Genomic DNA, 19,767 nt, shown 5'->3' with positions numbered 1-19,767 from the left:
AGATGTTTCATAGATTTCAATAGCACGTTTTTCACATTTCAGCTATCTGGAATTAATTATACTGCAAGACCATTTCTTACACCTACCATACCCCAACTCTTCTTGACATATTTTTCCTAAGAAATCACTATTTCTTTTCATCAGTGTGAGTCATTACGTGAAATCAAAACAATAACATTTTAATAGATAATATACCAGAGGTATTACACTTAATGTAAGTGTGAGCAATCAATAATTGTGAACAAAAAAGGCATAATAACACATAATACCTGCTTTAAAATATTATGTATTTATTTTGATATAGGCATATATATATCCTGTTTAGAAATGAAGAAAACATAACAACAGTTTAAAATTATTATATTGGCATTGCTGATTGAACTCCATAATTAACTTTATATCATTTGAATTTGAATTAAAATTAAAAATATGAAAAGAATACAGCTAAAATAAATATATAAATAAAATACCACCACACAGCCACTAAAAGAGCTAAAATTATAAAGAAAGAAAATGCCAAGTTTTAGGGAAAATACGCAGCAACTGAAACTCATATGGATTTCAGAATATAAATTAGTGTAACCACTTTGGGAAATGGTTTTATTGTTTCATAAGAACTTCAATCTTCATCTGCATATAACCTGTGTTACCCAGGGAAAATGCTAAGTTCACGCAGAGATTTATACAAAAAGTCATAAAAATCTTCAATGAAATCGTACCAAAATACTAATATCTCCAGCGGCTTATCACCAGGTCACTGTTTCCAGAAAATAAGCTATACATACAACTTGGTACTAAAGCGAATTGATGGAAACATGCAACAGGAACAATTATTGGTTTCAGCTTAGTCAAATGATAAAGTCTATATCAAGGTTGTATCCAATTTCACATTTCTATGCATATTCACCATTTGCCTAGCATATGTAATTAATTACTAAATTCACTTCCTGTATTCTATCCTTTTCTATGGCCATCTTCATCAACAATTTTCTCCTCAGCCAAATTTAAAAAAAGCTGTCAGAAAAGTAGTTTACAGCAATATGTTGATTATGCTTGCTTAGTACATGATTTTCTCTTGGCTAGTGTACAAGAAGAGGCAATCTTCTGAAGTGTTTATAGTTATTCTGATTAACTTGGGAATCCCTCGCTCCAAGATTTACAGCAGCTCAAGAGGATGCCATATCTAAATCTTGAAATGAGCAAGGTAAAGGAAACTTATATTTTCAAGGTTGTTAAAGTATTGAAGGGCCCAGAACAGTAGCCTAGTGGCTAAAGTCCTCATGTTGGGATCCCATGTGAGTGCTGGTTTGTTTCGTGACTGCTCCATTTCCCATCTAGCTGCCTGCTTGCATCCTGAGAAAGCAGTCAAGGACGGCCCAAAGCCTTGGGACCCTGCACCTGCCTGTGAGAACTGGAAGAAGCGCATAGCTTCTGGCTTAGCTCTAGGCATTGTGGCCAACTGAGGAGCGAACCAGCAGATGCAAAGATCTTCCTCTCTGTCTCTCCTTCTATCCCTGTATTTCTGACTTTCCATTAAAAATAAATAAATATTTTTAAAAGGTATAGCTTAGGTATTCATGAGATAAGAAAAAAGGAAGTTAATTAGTAAATCATTATTATCAACAGCTTAACTTGAGCATAGATGCATGGATCTTTCTTTCCCTGATGCACAGTGACACTACAGCAAAAATGTCTAGGGTTTGTGTGGAGTGGTACATGGCTTACATAGGGTTACAAGCTGATAACTTTCTCTGATTCTTTTTCTTTTTCTTTTTTGCTTGAAATGAACCACTCACTAAAGTCTCGATCCTACTAAATTCCAAGCCAGCTTCAATTCTGAACATTTTTTTTCTGTAATTTCATTGAAATGCCAGTTCTCCTTTTCCCCAGCTCACCTCCCAGCTTTCGTTTCTGTTCTCCATTCCCCATTACACATTCTACTTCCTTGATATTTGTTCTATAACTTGGCTTCTCATGCTAAACAGAAGTGTCTTTTGCTCATTTCCAGCCAAAGCTATACAATTTGGATATGTCAGTCTAACCCCAACATTGACAGATTTTTATAGAGAAAAATATTTCATTCTTTTTACTTTAATCATGCACTTTGACTTGCTAAGTAATAACAAGCTGTACTTCCTGGACACCAATTATTTAAAATGAAGTTACATGGTTTCAGTGGCTAGTATAACATTTTCTTCATCAACACACCAAGAACCAGTAGGCTTCTTTGTACCACTTGCACAGTATCCACATCAGAGGCCAAATTTTCCGTCACAGATGGGCTTTTGCCTGCCTCTTGACTATCTGTGAACTCCTCTTTAACTTTCTAAGTTCTTAATTCACTTCTTGTCCTGAATTTCTCTAACATGGTAAATAGGATTAGTAAGGGATGATATGGCTACCTTGTAACCATGTTTATATTTTCTCAATTTCAGCATTCATTCAACCAATCTCTTGTGTTGAATTATCCATTTTAAAATGCTTAACAGCTTCTAGTTTCCTCTCTGGAATTTGATACATCAGGATTTAGCTGAATCTCATGGTTTTCACTTCAACTGTCATATACAGAGCCATATAATCTTTCAGATTTTGAATTAAGAAAAAAAATCATTGATGATAACTCATCGCTTCATTGGAACTCTTTCATGTTGCAGTACTGAGTGCTGTAATGGCATGCCCATTCCTGATCCTATCACTCTCACCTTATTATACACTGTCTACTTTTCTAATGATTTACATACATACTCTAGTTGGTTGATATCATGCCTGACTTTATCGTAATGATGAAACAGAACTGTAAGTAAATTAAGTAACCTGACTCATGTCACCCCCATCGGTGCTGACAGGTAATCTGTTCAGGCTGATTCCTCAACCTACCTACATCAAAAATTAACACATTTTTTTCTTTCTGTAAGAAACTGCATCAAAAACATTTTCTGTTTGTACGTTATATGGTCTCATTTTAAGCTATTCACCTGTGCTACAGATGCAAGAAAGCAGCCATTGGCAGATGTAAAAAAAAAAAAAATTTACCAACATTGTTTTCAGGCTGGGCTTGTTTAACAAGCTTGTTGATGCTAATCTAAACCATTATGAAGTATCTATCAGTAAACTAAAGTTATGTTCCTTTTAGTGTAATTTTTCTTAGTTATTTTGTAATTTTCTAAGAATCCTGTCTTGCAGTACAAGGATGTCTAGGGATATTATATACATACTTTAGAGTTGAAAAATGATTCACATTTTTAAAAATTTATATTCTGCTGGACTTACTCAGATAGCAAGTTTCTACAGATAATTCCTCTAGTTTTGAGATGGCTTATAGAAGTTAGAGACACCTAATGGTCACTTACAAATCTACACACACACACACACACACACAAGTGCATACACACATATATACCTGTTTTGTTAAATTAATAGATATATAAGATTCTCTCACTAAATTGCTTTAGTCCCAAGCTATTGGTCTTGAAGCATTTTACCCTGATACTCTAGTTATCTACATTGTGAGGATGCCCAATATATTATCACTCTCATTAATGATGGAGAAATCCTATTAGGATTCTCTGCGTAAATAATGACAAGTTCTCCTTTTCTCTATTTACCTGTATCTCCACTGCACTTTAGAAACTGTGTTGTTTGTCTGCTTAGTACTTAAAAATCCAACAGCATACTAAGTCAGGAACCTAACAACTTCCCTTCCACTTTTTCAGCCTAAACTAAATCTGTGCATGTTTAATCTTCAAAAGTATGTTTCTGTAATGCCATAGTAACTCGTCCTCCTCTGCCTATAGCTCTTGCTTCAATGACTACAGAGAAGCTTCAAGTGGTGCAGTTTCAAACAATCTGCTTTTACTTATCACTGCGTAATAGATGACAGTAGAAAAGCTCCTCTTACTAACTCTGTTTTTGCATCCTATTAGTGCTAGACACTTGGTTTTCAGATCATTTACATAAAGCTCATCACTAGGACATTCCCTTTTATATTACATAAAAATGCAGCCATCTTTGCTAATAAATTTACTCAGAAAGGTGGTAAAAATGTTACTGAGTTGACAATACACTTTGAAAGCCAAAAAGAAAATAAAGACCATGGTTATCTTTTTACACAAAACATGTCTCTTGGGCAGAAGCAAAAAACAGAACCAAAAGAAAAAACACAATACAAAAACAAGAACCCCTGAAAACAATTAAACTTCATTACATACATAAAAAGACCTTTTGTCTGTCACTTTATTGTCTGCCTTGCAAGGTGTGTTTTTGGTAAGCATGCCATTTTTTATGAGAAGAGAAGTGACTTGAAAAAACCTGGCCTAAGCTCCTGTGTGCAGTGAACCCCTGTTTGTTCTCTTCAGGGAAAAATAAAAGTTTTCCCGTGGAGCTAGACAAAGCCAGAGTAACCCCGTTGGCACTGATGTTTACAGTCAAGCTGGTGAGCACAACATCATCAGCAAAACTGAAATTGTAAGCAACTCTAGGTTTCAAATAGATTAGTTCTCACGGTTACCTAGACAGATGGGCATCCATCCCACTTGTCGTCTTATTGCTTGCCTGCTGCTAATGATGTTCCAAAGGCATCAGGGAATGGAAACAAATGACTGGCCTGGTAGCAGCCTGGAGCTGCCTTAAGTGCTGGGCCTGCTGGGTATCAATTGTCTGTTTTGTGGCTTTCAAGGTAGAGCTGTGCATTGATTTGTTTAAACGCTACAGTGCATTAGTGTTTCTTATCTCCTCCCCAGCCTTCAGCCTCATCTCATTCAGAAGAAGATAACCTACTTTATTTCTGAGAAAGCGTGGGCTATTTCAGGGACGCCAAAGATGATTGACTACACTCTATTGATTTTTTTTTTACTGGCCAATGTTTCAGAAACACTTTGAATCAGATGCCATGGAACCCCTCACTAGAAGGGAAAAGGAAGGGATGAAAGGATTTGGTAAGAAATTACTGAATATTTGGTTAGAAATATTAGCCAATTTCATGAATGTTCAGGAGGAAATGACACATTATCAGTCTTCAAGCAAGCTATAGAACTCTCGAAGAAAAACTTGAGTCTCAGACTGATAATGTAATAAGGACTTTCGTTCTGATTGATTGTAGGATGTGGTAGAGGGTAGATACACAAGTAGACTCTGAGAGAAGAAATTCTCTATCACTCTAAATCCAGATTTTCAAACAAAACAATAACATTTTTAAATGTATATAAAAGGAACAGATTTAATATAATTCAAATCTACACTTTCAAGAGCATAATATTTCCCACCTTCTCTAACTCCCTCTTCCTCACCCTCCCTCCTTCTTACAGTTTTAGTTCTTTTAAATTTTTCTGATGTCATAATTTAAATTTACTTGAAAACCACAGTTTAATCTTCCACTAAATAAAAAGTTCACCATGTAGTAAGTAGAAAGACAATTCTGTTCAAGAATATACACAAGGGTAATAAAAATCACATCTCAAGATGACAATTTCATGCATATAGGTTCTACTTTTTATTCCATATATGAGATTACATAATTCAGATAAAGCATGATATTTGGGGTGGGGGGATGGGGCCCATAGATTTTATCAAGCATAAAGGCATCAAATTGCATCTGTCTTGTTGTAAAACAGGATTTTATTACTTTGTATGGCTTAGAAGTATTCCATCATGTGTATATGCCATATTTCATTTGTCCAGTCATAAGTTGATGGACATGTGGGTTGATTCTACATTTTAGTTATTGTAAATTTAATTTCAATGCACATGCGGGTGCAAAAAACTCTTTCACATGCTGATCTCATGCCCTTTGTGTAATGGGATGACCCTGTCATACAAATCTGTCTTCAGATCTCCGAGGCATCTCCAAGCGGTCTTCCATATGGTTGTGCTAATTTTTGCGCTCACCAAAAATGTTCAGGATAAGCTTTTCTATATCTTTGCCAACATCCGTTATTTTTTGACTTGGGAATAAGAGATATTCTAAGTGACATGAGGCGATACTTCATTGTGATTTTTATTTTATTTATCAGATAGCCAACGATTCTGAGCATTTTCTGTGTGCCTGTTGTCTATTTGTGTTTTAGTCTTTGAAAAATGGCTTTTTACATCCTTAGTCCATTTGGTAACTGAACTGATCAATGTGGTGTTATTGTTTCTTGAGCTCCTAATGCATACAATGAATCAATTATCAGATGTACAGTCTGCAAGTGTTTTCTCCCATTCTTTTAGTTCTCAATTCCCTGAGTGCTTACTTTGCTGGGCAGAACCTTCTGGCCTTGATGTTCTTCCACTGTCTATTTTTGCCTTTTTTCCCCCTTGTCTTGTGCTTCTTGGGGTCTTTTAAGATGTCTTTGCATAGGCCACATTTTTATTTTCTCTATTTGGCAGCAGCAGGTTGTACATTTGGATCCTTGAGTTGATTTTTTTGCAGGCTATAATGGAGGGTTTCATTTCATGTTCTGCATGCTGAGATCCAACTTTCCCAGCCTGATTTGTTGAACAAACTGTGCTTTCTTTAGAGCGTGATTTTCTCTTGTTGTCTTGTTTGTCCAAAGATTAGTTTGGTTGTAGATATGTGGATTAATTTCTGAGGTTTCTTATGTGTTACATAAGTCCACATGTCTCTTTTTGTGCCAGTACCAGACTATTCTGATTACAAGTTCCCTATAATGTATCTTGAAATCTGCTATAGTGATGCCTCCAGCTTTGTTTTTATTGTTTAAGATCGCTTTAACTATTCAATGCTTCTTGTGATTCCATTGGACTTTTAGGATCATTTTTTTCCAAGCTTGAGAAGAATGCCATTGGTATTTTGATTGGGAATGCATTGACTCTCAAATCTTTTTGGTAGTATGGGTGATCTGATATTGATTCTTCCAATCCATGAATATGGATTTATTTTGTTCTTTTGGATGTCTTCTGTCTCTTTATCCCAATGTATTTATTTGTTTTGCATCCATTATGAATGGGATTGATCTTACAAGTCCATTCTTAGTCATGACATTGTTTGTGTATACAAATGCAATAAGGTTTTTGTTGTTGTTTTTGTTTTTGTTTTTTTGCGTTGTCTATGTATCCTGCAACTCTTCCAAAGCTTCATATATTCCAATGACTTCTTAGTGGGTTCTTCTTGTTTCGCCTCTGTATAGGATCTTATCATCTGCAAAGAAAGGTAATTTGACTTTTTCCTTTGCTATTGGTGTTGCACTGACTTATTTTATTGCCTAATATCTGTCTATACCTCCCAGAACTATATGATAGAGCAATGGTGAGAGTGTACATCCTTGTCTGGTTCCAGATGATACTGAAGCTGCTTCTAATTTTTCTCTACTTAGTGATACTGACTGCAAAAAACGCTTTCCTAAATCTGCATCCTAATTTCTAGCTTTGGTTTTTTCATTTTACTCCTTGTGTCCTTATATTACAGTTTCCATATTTTATTTACTTGAAATAAATCTTGTTATTTGGAACCAAAACAAATTTGATTGAAATAGAAATTGTAGCATTGTGTAAATTGGATGAAAGCAGGCATGGACAAGGGAAATAAAAAGTCAACTATATTTGTGGAAAAGGAAAAATGTCCAAACTGTGTTTGAAATAAAGAGAGTGAAGGAATTGAAAAATACCCAAGCTGTAGAGTATAAGACTAACTCAAGAAATATTATAGATGGATCTTCTACAAGAATAAATGGATAATCATCTATAAAACTTTTATACACAAAAGTCAAAATTCACAAAAGCAAATAAACAAGACTTTTGCCAGCATGTACTATGCTCAAAAGAATTATGAAGGGCTAGCTTAGCAGATGTGAGTCTAAGTAAATCCAGATCTTGTCCAAAAGACTTTTTGAGAAATAAAATTAATTTTATTTTTATTAAAAAGTAAGTGATGGTGAGGATTCTGCATGTTGTTCAACACAATGTGCTAGTGCCCCCCCAAAAGTCACAATTTATATTTGCTCAATAATTGTTTTTCACCTAATTCCAAGGTTTTTTTTAAATTATTTTGGTAATGACAGGCAATTTGTGAGGATATAATGAGCAAAGTAATAGTTTACTTAACCCTCATATATTGTATGAAAATTATGTTGAATGCTAAAAAAATGAAAATCAGCAGACCATGCTAAATCCAGGAAGACAGGACCCTGTACTCCAGGGAAAAGCTGAAGATGCAGATTAAAAGCTATGCAGGAGTTGAACAGAAGTGGCCTTAACACTTTAAGAGTGAGAGGTCTTGGCAAAGACAGCACTATGTTTATTGTTAAGGACATTTTGGTTAGTAAACATTTTATTGTCATACTGGGAAAAATCTAAGCATGAAGAGTAACTGTATGGGTGCTTTATAATCCAATGTCTAATCCCTAAGTTTTTCGTGTGGGTTGCTTCTCTCTTAGGTAGGAGTGAAGATCAATAACCATCTCTCATGGATATGTAGCCGAAGCTTATGCAGATCTGGTAATATGAAGAATAAGGACTCCCTTTCAGATATAGCTGGCCTTGTAGAAGAGGGCCAACGTAGGAGCAAGGCACTGGGAGCAAAGGAGGCTGGGTACAAGTGCAGGGAAGAAGCCTCACAACATGCACAAACCAAGATGAAAGAGAACCCAGGTCATCAATGGGAAAATCACATTTAGCCACAGTAGTACAGCGAAAACGAGAGGGAAAAACAAGTAAAATGAGTTGCAAACACTTCAGTCATAATGGTATTGTAATAAGAGACGAGTGAATTGAAAACAACTATTCATATCAACAAAATCAGTGAAATCGTGCTTCAACTCAACATAAAGTATCGTGTAGTCACAGGGCATGACCAAACAAGGGATGTTTACTCAGAGAGATCCACCAGGTCACTCACTGAATACATAATATATGCAATGCATCTCTCTGGGCACTGTGGGAAATCAATCATGAATCTAACACAACATCTGCAATCAAAGTAGAAATTAGCAAAGTGCATTAAAGAGGCATTCTCAAAGTAGCTGGAAGCCTTGAGGAAAAAAAAAATTATTATATATTCCTGAAAGATTTTACCTGCAATAAACTCTTCCTTTTGAAAAGGTTCTTTCTCAGTTACTGCTAAGAAAATTTTCATTTAATATGCATGAGGACCCCAAACTCACATCTATGGACACAAAAGTAAAGGAAACTGAAGAGGTTAGAAAGCTGCGGGGTAGAAATGAGAAGTGCCATCAAAAACCTACGACAGGCACACAGGAACGAACTACTCTGTTGACTCCCCATCTGATTCACAAGAAATTCATGATCAGAGTTGAACAGACGGCAACATGGGGTAGGGGATGCATGGAGTCTCTGCCATGTCCCTTCATGGCCACAGTACGGAATTATAAACTATGGGAGGGATGTCTTCACCTTGGGTGGATTCTGGATCATTGTTGTTCTGAAGTTCCCCAGCTCCCACAGGGCTCATTCTGCTGTGGCTATAAAGCTGAGCTGCTGGCAGGGGGCCGACTGCTTTCCACAGAGACTAGACTTGGCTTTTTGCTGCTGTGGCAGCAACTCAGGCAGCAGTTCCAATGGAAAAGGCTCCACCTGAATCCTTTAAGCCTAGTCAAACGATTAATGTGGCAGCTTAAAGCCAAGGTATTCTAAGCACTCAGCTCTGGAGATGAAGTCAGTGGGAGATTCACATAATGAGAGCCTCAAGGAACCATTCAGAGAAGTCAGAGGGAACTAAAGGAAAAGTTGAAATAACATTTAAAAAAAAAATAAAGCAAGCACAGATAAACTTAACCAATTTATATGAGCTTTTAGAGAATTGCAAGCATTTGAAGTGATAAGTAAATAGAAGAGGGAATGGTGAAATAAAAGGGGAAAAATAGTAATGCCTACAATTCCACAACATTTGATAACCCAAATGATATCGCAGACCAGGCCAGTAAACTAGCTCAATTTCTGTGGGGACTCCCAAGAGCTAGTAGGAGGGGAATGAAGAAGGAAGAATACCTGAGATTCAAAAGGAAAATATTAAACATCTGAGAATTTGCTTTTCTAGTCCCTGAATTACCTTCAGCAAACACTGCACAAGGGGATTTGAGAATATGTGCTAGAGTTGAAAATGAAAAATGGATGAAACGATGTTTGAATATCTAAAACTGATGAATTCTGAAGATCTTTGCATAACTTCTAATGCTCTGGCACTAGAGTCTCTGGGGTTCTGGAAGTAGAGCAAACCTTCAAATCCCTGTGTCATGTTGTGATCTGTTTAGGACTGGGGAATCTTGCCTCTTTATTTGGACTTTCCACTCACCTGGTACAGATTCTATCTTTTATTTTTCGAATTTCTCCGGTAGCTACAAAGAAATGTCAAATAATCATACGGAAAAATAAGTTTCCATTTCTCTGTTCTTCCTTCCAGGCTCAGCAAGTTGCTTAGGGAGCTCATCGTATGTCTTGAAAACCCTTCTTTCATCTCTCTTTGCTTCTTTTTCCCCGTCGGAGGACGGGACTCCAGAAGGCTCTTGAGGACATCCAACTGACAGTCAACTTGCACATTGAATGACTACACTATGCCAGTGTCCTGCCAAGATTAATCTTATTTATTACATCAACCAGTATTTTATTGGCATCTGTAATCTTCAGAGGTTTTATTAAAAGTATTGTGGGAACACAAAGATGACTAAAACACAGTCCCTGGGGCTGTAACAAAGGAAGGACCACAGACAGAAAACAAGAGAACTGTCCTGATTCTGTTGTTACAATCATAAATGCTTTCCATTTGTGTTTGTTTTCTAAAACTGTATCCCACTGGTAGTTCAAAGTGACATGACGGGTTTAGTGGCGAAGACTTATACTCTGGGATACCAACCCATCTACTGACCCAATAACCTAGAGGTTTTTTTTTGCTTTATTTTTTTTATTGTATTTTTGTTGACAATCTTTACATAGTTAATTACGGTAAAAAAAAAAAAGGTTCAGGGGGTATAGGGAAGTGGGCAATAGTATTATGTCCATATTGTTTCCATCATGTGTCTGAGGTAAAGGGGGGTATTGACGGAGAAGCCCCACCCAGTTTCCCACCCTCCCCAAGTCCCGGATGTGGGGCATGCTCTGAGATCCTTGCTCAAATGGTTTTAATAGTTCTCCAGTTATGAATCGTTGCCAGTTTCACTCGATGAGGTCGTCCACTGATTGACACAGTCCATCATAGAGTCTTCATCTGCCCAGTATTTCGCTGCCAACATATAGCTGAGGTGGTTGATTGACTTGCTCTGTCCTCTGTCTTTTCTTGGCTAGGGTTCTGAGTCCAGCAGTTCGATTGGGGAGATCTCCAAAGAAACTTTGAGGTATTCCCAGACCAGATTCTTGTATGTTCTAGCAAGCACAGGGCCCGGCACAGTCCGTCCCCACGATCATCTGGTGGTTGCAATTGCTGGGTTGGTTCTGTTTTCAGTCCTGACTTCCACTGGAACCAATGGGTGTTGCAGTCTAGCCTGGATCTGCCCAGCACATACTCAGCCCTTGCATCAACCAGTGAGAGCTGCAGCCTAGTCGGGGCGACCCACAATAACCCCCACCAGGCCCGCCCCCTACCCTGGTTTGCCAGTATGTGTGGCAGACTAGTCCAGTCTGTCCCACATCCTATTTGGCTCTTGTACTTGTCAGTGGGTATTAAAGCTTAGTTCCATTTAACCAACTCAACTCTCCAGCCCTCACGGATGTTGTTGAGTGCCTCTCTGTCTAGCCACCCTAGCCCCCGTCCTAGTTTTCATGCCCTCCCATGGGAATAGTGACCCAAGAGAGGGGAACCCACTTTTTCCCTCCCAGGTCTCTCTCAGTCCCTGTTTATGCACTCTTCGGGTGGTTCTGTGATTTGACTTGACAGAATTAGTCCCCAGTGCCAGCTTCTGCAGTTGATGCTGTGGCTAAGCCCAAACATCCCTCACCCACTCTAATTTATGCTTGCACCAGCAGGAATAATCCACCTAGCCTGGCTTTTCCCTGATCTAGTCCACGTGCAGCGCACAGGTGTTGCAGCCTTGCTTAGTCTGGTCTGTTCCCATCCCAGCCCAAGCTCTCCAGTGGGAGTAGCTGTCCGGCGAGGGGACCAGTCCCTTAATCCCCCCGCCGGCTCTGCCCCTCCCTTCCTGGATCTCGCACGTGCTGGTTGGGTGCTGCAGTCAAATCCAGTACAGGCAACCACGCCCTAGCATTCCATAGTGTGCACTGGTCTTGTCACGACCAGTCCCGGCTCGACCCACACTCTGTTCTGGTGTTCGGGTTTACCAGTGGATGACATGAACTGATTCAGCCTGGTCTGCCCCTGACCCATGCCAAATGTATGCCAGTGGGAAACTTTCCATGGCCCATTCTGGGCTGTTTCCTATCATGCTTCTTGCGCTTACCTGCAGGGACTGTGTCCTGCCAGAGGAATTGCCCCAGGCTCCTCCATCAGAACCTCTCCCAATGCCAGATTTTGCGCTTACCAGGGGGTCCATGAGCCAGCCCTATTCAGTTCACCTCCTGTCCTAGCAGGAACAGTGGTTTTTCCTGGCTTGCTTTCACCCCGTTCTGGTTCTTGTTGTTGGATGCAATAACCTAGATTTTCAGAAAACTGAAGGACCAAGTTACACTTCAGAAGTCAAATGTTGCCTATAAATTAGAAATGTAGACTATTAAGCCTTAGAATGTTAGAGTCAGAACTAGAATCAACGCCATAATTAAGAACAGGTAAGAGAAAGATAAGGTTGAGAGAAAGAAATCAGACTCACTGCCGAGAAAGCCACCGAGAAAATACAGCAAAGATTCAGAGGGAAGCAAAGGCAAGGGATGTCAATGAAGGGAAACCCATCAGAAGGTAAGAGGGGGAGGACAGGGCAAGAAAAGCATGTTGGGATGTGAGTAATGATAGCCTTTTGGTGTAAAGCCTTCCTGAATGTTTTTTGGTATAATATTCTGTCATTTCTCATCGTATTACAACAACCTTGTTTTGAGTCTAGCTTATAGTTCCAACAAAGTCTATATCAATTGCAGAAAGTGTTGACCAGTGTGTGACCGACAGCAGGTCACCCTGCCTGTTCTCTCAGAGATGTAGCTTGTTTCACTGTTGGGATATGAGTGTTGCTGTCTCTGGATTACAGAGCAGATGATAATGTGGCATCTGCAGTGATAGTATTTGCCTGCTTCAGAAATGGTCTATGAAGCTAAAGTACTGCACCAGGCACTAGTGATAGAAAGTATGGTGGGACCTAACAGAGAAAAGGTGTTTGGCAAATGTAAAATACCAAAGGCCTGTTAGGAGAGCAGGGAGGTCTGGAGGCAGAGTAGATATGATATGATACGGAACCGAACCTGAAAGGCTTTGAGCTTTCGGTGGCACATTTTTTTGGCTGGAGGAACCAAGAATAGGAAAAATAAACTTGGTGTGTGATTATGCATTCTTCCACTGAGTAATCCTTCACATCATTTAAAAAGTCGCACCTTTGAAATACTAGCTTCACGGACTGCATGTATCTTCCCCATTACTAAAAGCAATGTGATCTTGAAGTGTGTTTTAGAATAAGGGCTCATACACAATGTTCAATAAATATTTACTGAATTTATTAATTATATTCCAGTTTGTTTTCCAAGCTAGTTAGCAAAATTGTTGCACTCCTTAACCCGACACTAGGATTATACACACAAGAACACAGTGAGAGAGGCAGGGGGAGAGGAAGAAGCACAGTGAGGGGAGGAAATGGAAAAGCAACTTTTGTGTTCTTTTGATAGAACATTGAACAGCACTTTACTGCCAGGAACACCTGAAAGCAGTCTGATCCTCCATCTCTAACTGTCGCTGTGTACATAACCTTGGGTTATTTTTTGTGACACTAGTTCTAATGAAACTAATAGAATTAATTCTTTTTGTTTAAGATAAAGATGGAAGAAAAAATCAGAAGATGGGTAAAAGTTTTACGATAGTTACAAAATAATGCATGTTCGCTATAAATAAAACAGAAATTCCAGATATGAAGAGATAAATATCTGGAAGCATTCATGTGTAAATGGAAAGGTTCGGGGTAATGATAAAGCACACCATTCATTGGACTTCAACTCGGAAACTCTACTGGGGGATGTGGGCATGTTAACCACTAAGTACCCACTACCTCATGGTTTGCGAATATTTCAAGCTGTAAATGTCTGTTCTCTGAACAGATGCTTTTTTTCTTCTCTTTTGATGAGCTGTCTTTAGTCTCTGCTATTTAATTTTTAAAAAAGAACAAAGAGGAACACACATTATAGAAAAAAGCTATGAAGAAATTTGTAAATAGTACGGAAGGGAAAAGCCACCACGGCCATTTAAATCTGACATTCAGGACCCCTCATTAAGTAGCGCTGCTGCAAGGCTCCACCCACCGTGATCCTAACTATGCTTTACGTTAGTAAAGCATTGATTGGTTTTGTCATCAGCAGGGCAGCAGCCTCTTCCCCGAGGTTCCTCTCCACAAAAAGAGAGAAAAAGCAAACAACCTAATCGTAGATAACAATCCTATGCTTTCTGGAGTCTCCATTATTTTCCCAGGTAAGCCTATTGTTAAGTGATTGAAACTTGTGAAGAAAACAAGTAAGATGACTAAAATAACATTCATGGAGCAAGCTCTCCAGTTTCCTGCGACAGGATTCCTCAGTCTTTCAGATAGATCCGACTGCTGTGCACTGGACAATCGGAAACAGAAAGTTAAGTAGGCTACTGCATGCCTGTGACCAAGTATAGCAGCTACTCCCTTCAGACATTGTCCTCTCTACAGGCATTCCCTGAAGTAGATCTGTAAGACACAGTGTGCTTCTATGCACAGGGGGAAAAAAAAGGCAAAGGATGAATTGCTCTCTCTCTACAATTACACCAGGCTAGTTTATTGACTCACAAGTGAGTCATCATTCTCAAAATTACAGGCCCCCAGATCACCACTGAATGTCCAGCCCTACAAAATTTGCAGAAATACACGAAGAATGAGGGAAAGACAGCACAGCAAGCAGCGGTAAATAGCTGTATTTATGGCATTGTATCGTAATGGAAACATCAATCCTGTTTTCTGGGAAACTACTGAAAATCTTAACCACAATATTGTCCTCTCCGTGACTGCCAGATTGGCTTGTAACTTGTTCTTTCGAAGAGCTGGAAGCTAAATTCTTGATGCCATACAGAGTACATCCTGAAGATGAAATTGTAAACACTTTTAAGGCTCATTTAACACAGACACAGATATTTTCAGGCATCAAACCATCGATTTTAAGCTTGGTGTCTGAGTTAATTCTCAGGTGTGATGAAGAGGTGAGGAAGAGGCATACCACAGCATCTAGCTTTGTTTTGAGCGTATAACAATTATAATATTTATTAAATATCTTAAAGCTGTGATACGGGCTAGGCATTGTGACAGAGCAGATTAAGCTGCTGCTTCAGCCACCTGCACCAGTCAGAAAGCCACCTTCACCACCTCTGTCTGCCACACAGCTTCCTGTAGTTGCACACTCTGGGAGAAGATAGACAATAATTCAAGTGCTTGAACCTCTGCCACTCACGTGGGGGGATCAAGATGAATTTCTTGCTCCTAATTGTAGTCTGATCCAGTCCCAGCTAATGTAGGCATTTGGGGAGCAAGTAGGAATCAACCTCTGTCTCTCTTCCTATGTTTCTCCAATTTTCTCCAAGTAAATATGATTAATTCAATCAAATGAATGAAAGTGATTAATAAAATTAATTAAGACCCAGCTTGATGACTCAATGACTCACTTACAAGTGCCAGATTCCCGTATGGGCACTGGTTCATGTTCTGGCTGCTCCACTTCCCATCCAGCTATGGAACTTGTGGCCTGGGAAAGCAGCAGAGGATGGCCCAAAGCCTTGGGACTCTGCACGCACATGGGAGATCCAGAAGAAGCTTCTGAATACTGGTTTTGATTTGGCTCAGCTCTAGCTGTTGTAACCACTTGGGGAGTGAACCAGCAGATAAAAGATATTTCTCTGTCTTTCCTCTCTGTAAATCTGATCTTTTTTTCCAATAAAAATAAATGCACAATTTTAAAAAAGTAATTAAATAAAAGTCTAACATTTTAGCTAACACAGGAAGCACATGTTGGTGTAGCAACTGTGGAGAGAGAGAGAACAAAAACTGTCCTTGAGAGATTTTTTTTCCTATTTCATCTACCTGAAAAATAATTTGGAATGAACTAATTTGTTAAAAATTAGTATTTTTTCAAAGCATAAACCTTTTACCTAATAGCCAGACTAGTGACATATTCAATCATTTAGGACTCTCAGCTCAAAAGAACTTCACTAAAAAAAAAAATTTTAAAAAAAGGAAACTGAACAGTACTATTGATTTTATTTAAATATTTTGCTTTTAAAAATATCTAGTATATTACTTCTTCAAACACTTCAACTTCCACAATAGACAGCTTTAGTTTAAACGTTTTACCTAAATTCTAGATTTCAAATAAATCGATTTATCAACATTATGCCTCAGCTCATCTATCTTCTTTACAAATGCTTTTTTCTTTATAAAGCATTTTCTTTATGATTTATGAACATGATTTAATAAATAGGATTTAACTTCATACTCTACTCCTAAATTTAAAAGATACCGTCATGAAAACCAGAAGTATCAGTTAACGTTTGTCTATTCTCAGGTAGTCCTAGTTCCTTTGTGACAGGGTCTTAAGCATTCCACCCTTTCTAATCATCAGTCACAGTCCTTGTTTCTACAACTTCTTCCTTTATTTCTCTTTTGGTTGGGCAGCTTGTGGTGCAGTGCAGCACATTTTCTTATGTCTAAAATAATGGCATCCTATATTAGAGAGTTTGATCTTTCTTAGCTATTCTGCTTCCAATTCAGCTCCTGCTATTGCACCTGGGAAATCAGTAGCTGGTCCAAGCATCTGGGCTCCTGTCACTCACACAGGAGACCCACAGAGTGTTTCAGACCTTTGACTTCAGTCGGTCTCTGGCCTAGCCGTCATCATCATGGCCATATGGAATAAGCCAAGGAATGAAGATCCCTGTTTCCCCTCTCTGCCTTTCAAATAATCTTATTTTTTTTTTGTAAACTAATATTATTTCAACATTAAGCATTCTTCAGAGCTTGCCTATCAAAATTCTACAAAGCTAATGTTTAATATGTGGATTGGAGCATGTCATTTCCCAACTTAATAAAACCTCCACGGTTTTCAGTGTTCAATCAGATCAATATCAAATTCCTTAGAATAGCAGTTAAATACCTTCACAAGCAAAAGTCAATGTAAACCCACTAGGCTGCAATTCTTTTGACAGTGTTTTATTCAGTTGTGATCACTGTTACTTATCCAGTATTGCAACAGTGCCTGGCAGTATAGTGCCTACGTTGACTATTTACTGAGCGAATTATTACATTCAACTTCAAAACTCCTTTTCTTGTAGACCCATAATGTTTACTATTCAAGTTCTTTATGATTATTTCAAGTCCATCTTGAAACCAAAGATGAAACTGCAACCATTTATATGAATTTTTCCTACCTTTTAAGTAAGAATTTTAGAAAAAAGTTCTTGTTTTTATTACTGTAATGTAAATTTTTAAATATTTTATTATTGTTGTTATTATTTTATGCTACAGTTTCATATTCCCTTATCCTCTCCCCAACTCCCTCCCCCCCAGTTCCTCTATATCATTACTAACATATAGTTCTTCATACTCAGTCATATGTCCATCATTGCGGGCATGGACAATGGCAGAGAGTTCAGAATCCTATTGTCAAGATATAGTAAACAGTTTCATTGTAAGTCCATCTTTGTCTGGCAACAGAAATGCATACCACACCATATCCTCACATCTGATTGTTAGTCTCCATTTCACAGCTACTGTATTCTCCTTAAATGAAAAGTCATGATTCAAAATCAACAATAGAAAGAAAAGAGGAAATTTACAATGCCATGAAGTTAAATGACATGTTACTAGATATGACAGTCTCCATTATACAGCTACTATACATCCCCTTAAATGAAGAGCCACAAAACAAAATCAACATCCGGGAGAAAAAAGAAATTAACAACACAAAGAAGTTAAATAACATGCTATTAAATTACTAATGTGTAGCTGAAGAAATGAAAATCAAGAACCTTTTTGAAGATATTGATGCCACTGCGTGATCTACGAGTCATTGAATGATTTAATCAGAAGAAAGTGTTTTGAAGAGATGAAACTAACAGAGAATAACAAAACCCATGTGATATAGTTTCCACTAATCTTTGTTGAAGTGTGTCTTCTCCAGACAATAAGCAGATGGGTTTTGTTTTTTAATCCAGTCTACTAATCTATGACGTTTGATTAAGCTTAAGCCATTTACATTCAGAGTTTAATATACATGGGTGTTACGTTGGTCCTGTCACTTTAGGAATGGGTTGTTCATTGGTTTAGTCTTCTGTTGTCATTTTACTGGGATGTTCTTCCCATTTGCCTTTGGTTTTGGTAGGTGCCATTCCTCTTCTCTGCCAAGAGAACATCTTGAAGTATCTTTTGTAGGGCAGGTTTGGAAGAGGCAAATTCTTTTAGCTTTTCTTTACTGTGGAAGAATTTTATTTCATTTTCAAAGACAAAAGAAAGCTTTGCTGGATATGTTATCATGGGCCGACAATTTTTTTCTTTTAGAATCTGGAATATATCACTCCATTGTCTTCTTGCCTGTAGAGTTTCCTGTGAGAGATCTCCTGTGAGCTTAACTGGCTTTCCTTTATATGTCAATTGATTTTATTCACGTGCACATTTAAGGATCTTGTCCTTATGTTCAATTGAAGAGAGCTTGATGATCATATGTCGTGGTGAAAATCACTTTGGATCAAGCCTGTTGGGAGTTCTGTGCCCCTCCTGGATCTTGTTTCCCAATTCTTCCTCTAGATTAGGGAAATTTTCCTTTATTATTTCATTAAATACATTTGCAAACTTAGCTTCTCTTTCTGCACCTTCTGGGATTCCCATAACTCTTATATTTGGCCTCTTAATAGTGTCTTTCAATTCTTGAATACTTTTTTTTGCCTGATCCAGCTCTGCTTCCAGCTTTTTGTTGGCTTCCCCCTGATGACAGGAAATATCTTCCAATTCTGAGATTCTTTCTTCTGCTTGCTTCATTCTGTTTTGGAGACTCTCCATTGTACTCTTAATTTGCTCTACTGTGTTCTTAATTTCTGATATACCAGCCTTGATTTGCTTTATTGTTTCCTTAAATTCTTTGAGCTTTTGCATAAGCTTCTCATTGTTGATCAGAAGCTTTAAAATGAGTTTTCTGAATTCTGTGTGCCCCATTTTCTCGATGTCTTCCTCAGTTAACTCTGAGGTTGGCATAGGGTTTTGCTCCCTTGCAGGGGAGTTTTCAGCAATATTCATTGTGCCTTTGTCTCTTCTTTTGCTCTTGATCATTGTACTTCTGGTTAGCAGAGTCTTCTCCTTGGGGCAGGTTTCTAAGCTGTGTCACCCACAGGTCTACAATGCGATTTTACTTATTGCGGTTGGCACACAACTTTTCTTGCAGCCACTTGTGCCACAACCTCCAGTGAGTTCCAGGTCTGGGTTCTTATGTCAGATTTCCACCGTGGTCTCCACAGCCCCAGCTCTTGGCTCACCACTCTCCACCTCCTATGATACCGTGCTGAGGCTGCACCGTTGTCTCTGCAACCTTTCTCCCACTTCCGGTTGGAGCAGGTCCCAGGATTAGAGAGACACCAGGTATCCTATATAATTAGGTTGTTGGTGGTGCTGATCTTTTCGGAACCTGTTGGCCATTAGGTCTGGGTGCCACATGGACCTATTTTGACCCATACAATGCCAC

This window comes from Ochotona princeps, chromosome 17 (assembly GCF_030435755.1).
Source record: "Ochotona princeps isolate mOchPri1 chromosome 17, mOchPri1.hap1, whole genome shotgun sequence".
NCBI lineage: Eukaryota > Metazoa > Chordata > Mammalia > Lagomorpha > Ochotonidae > Ochotona > Ochotona princeps.
The sequence above is the reverse complement of the archived record's forward strand: the minus strand, read 5'-3'. Positions refer to the sequence as shown.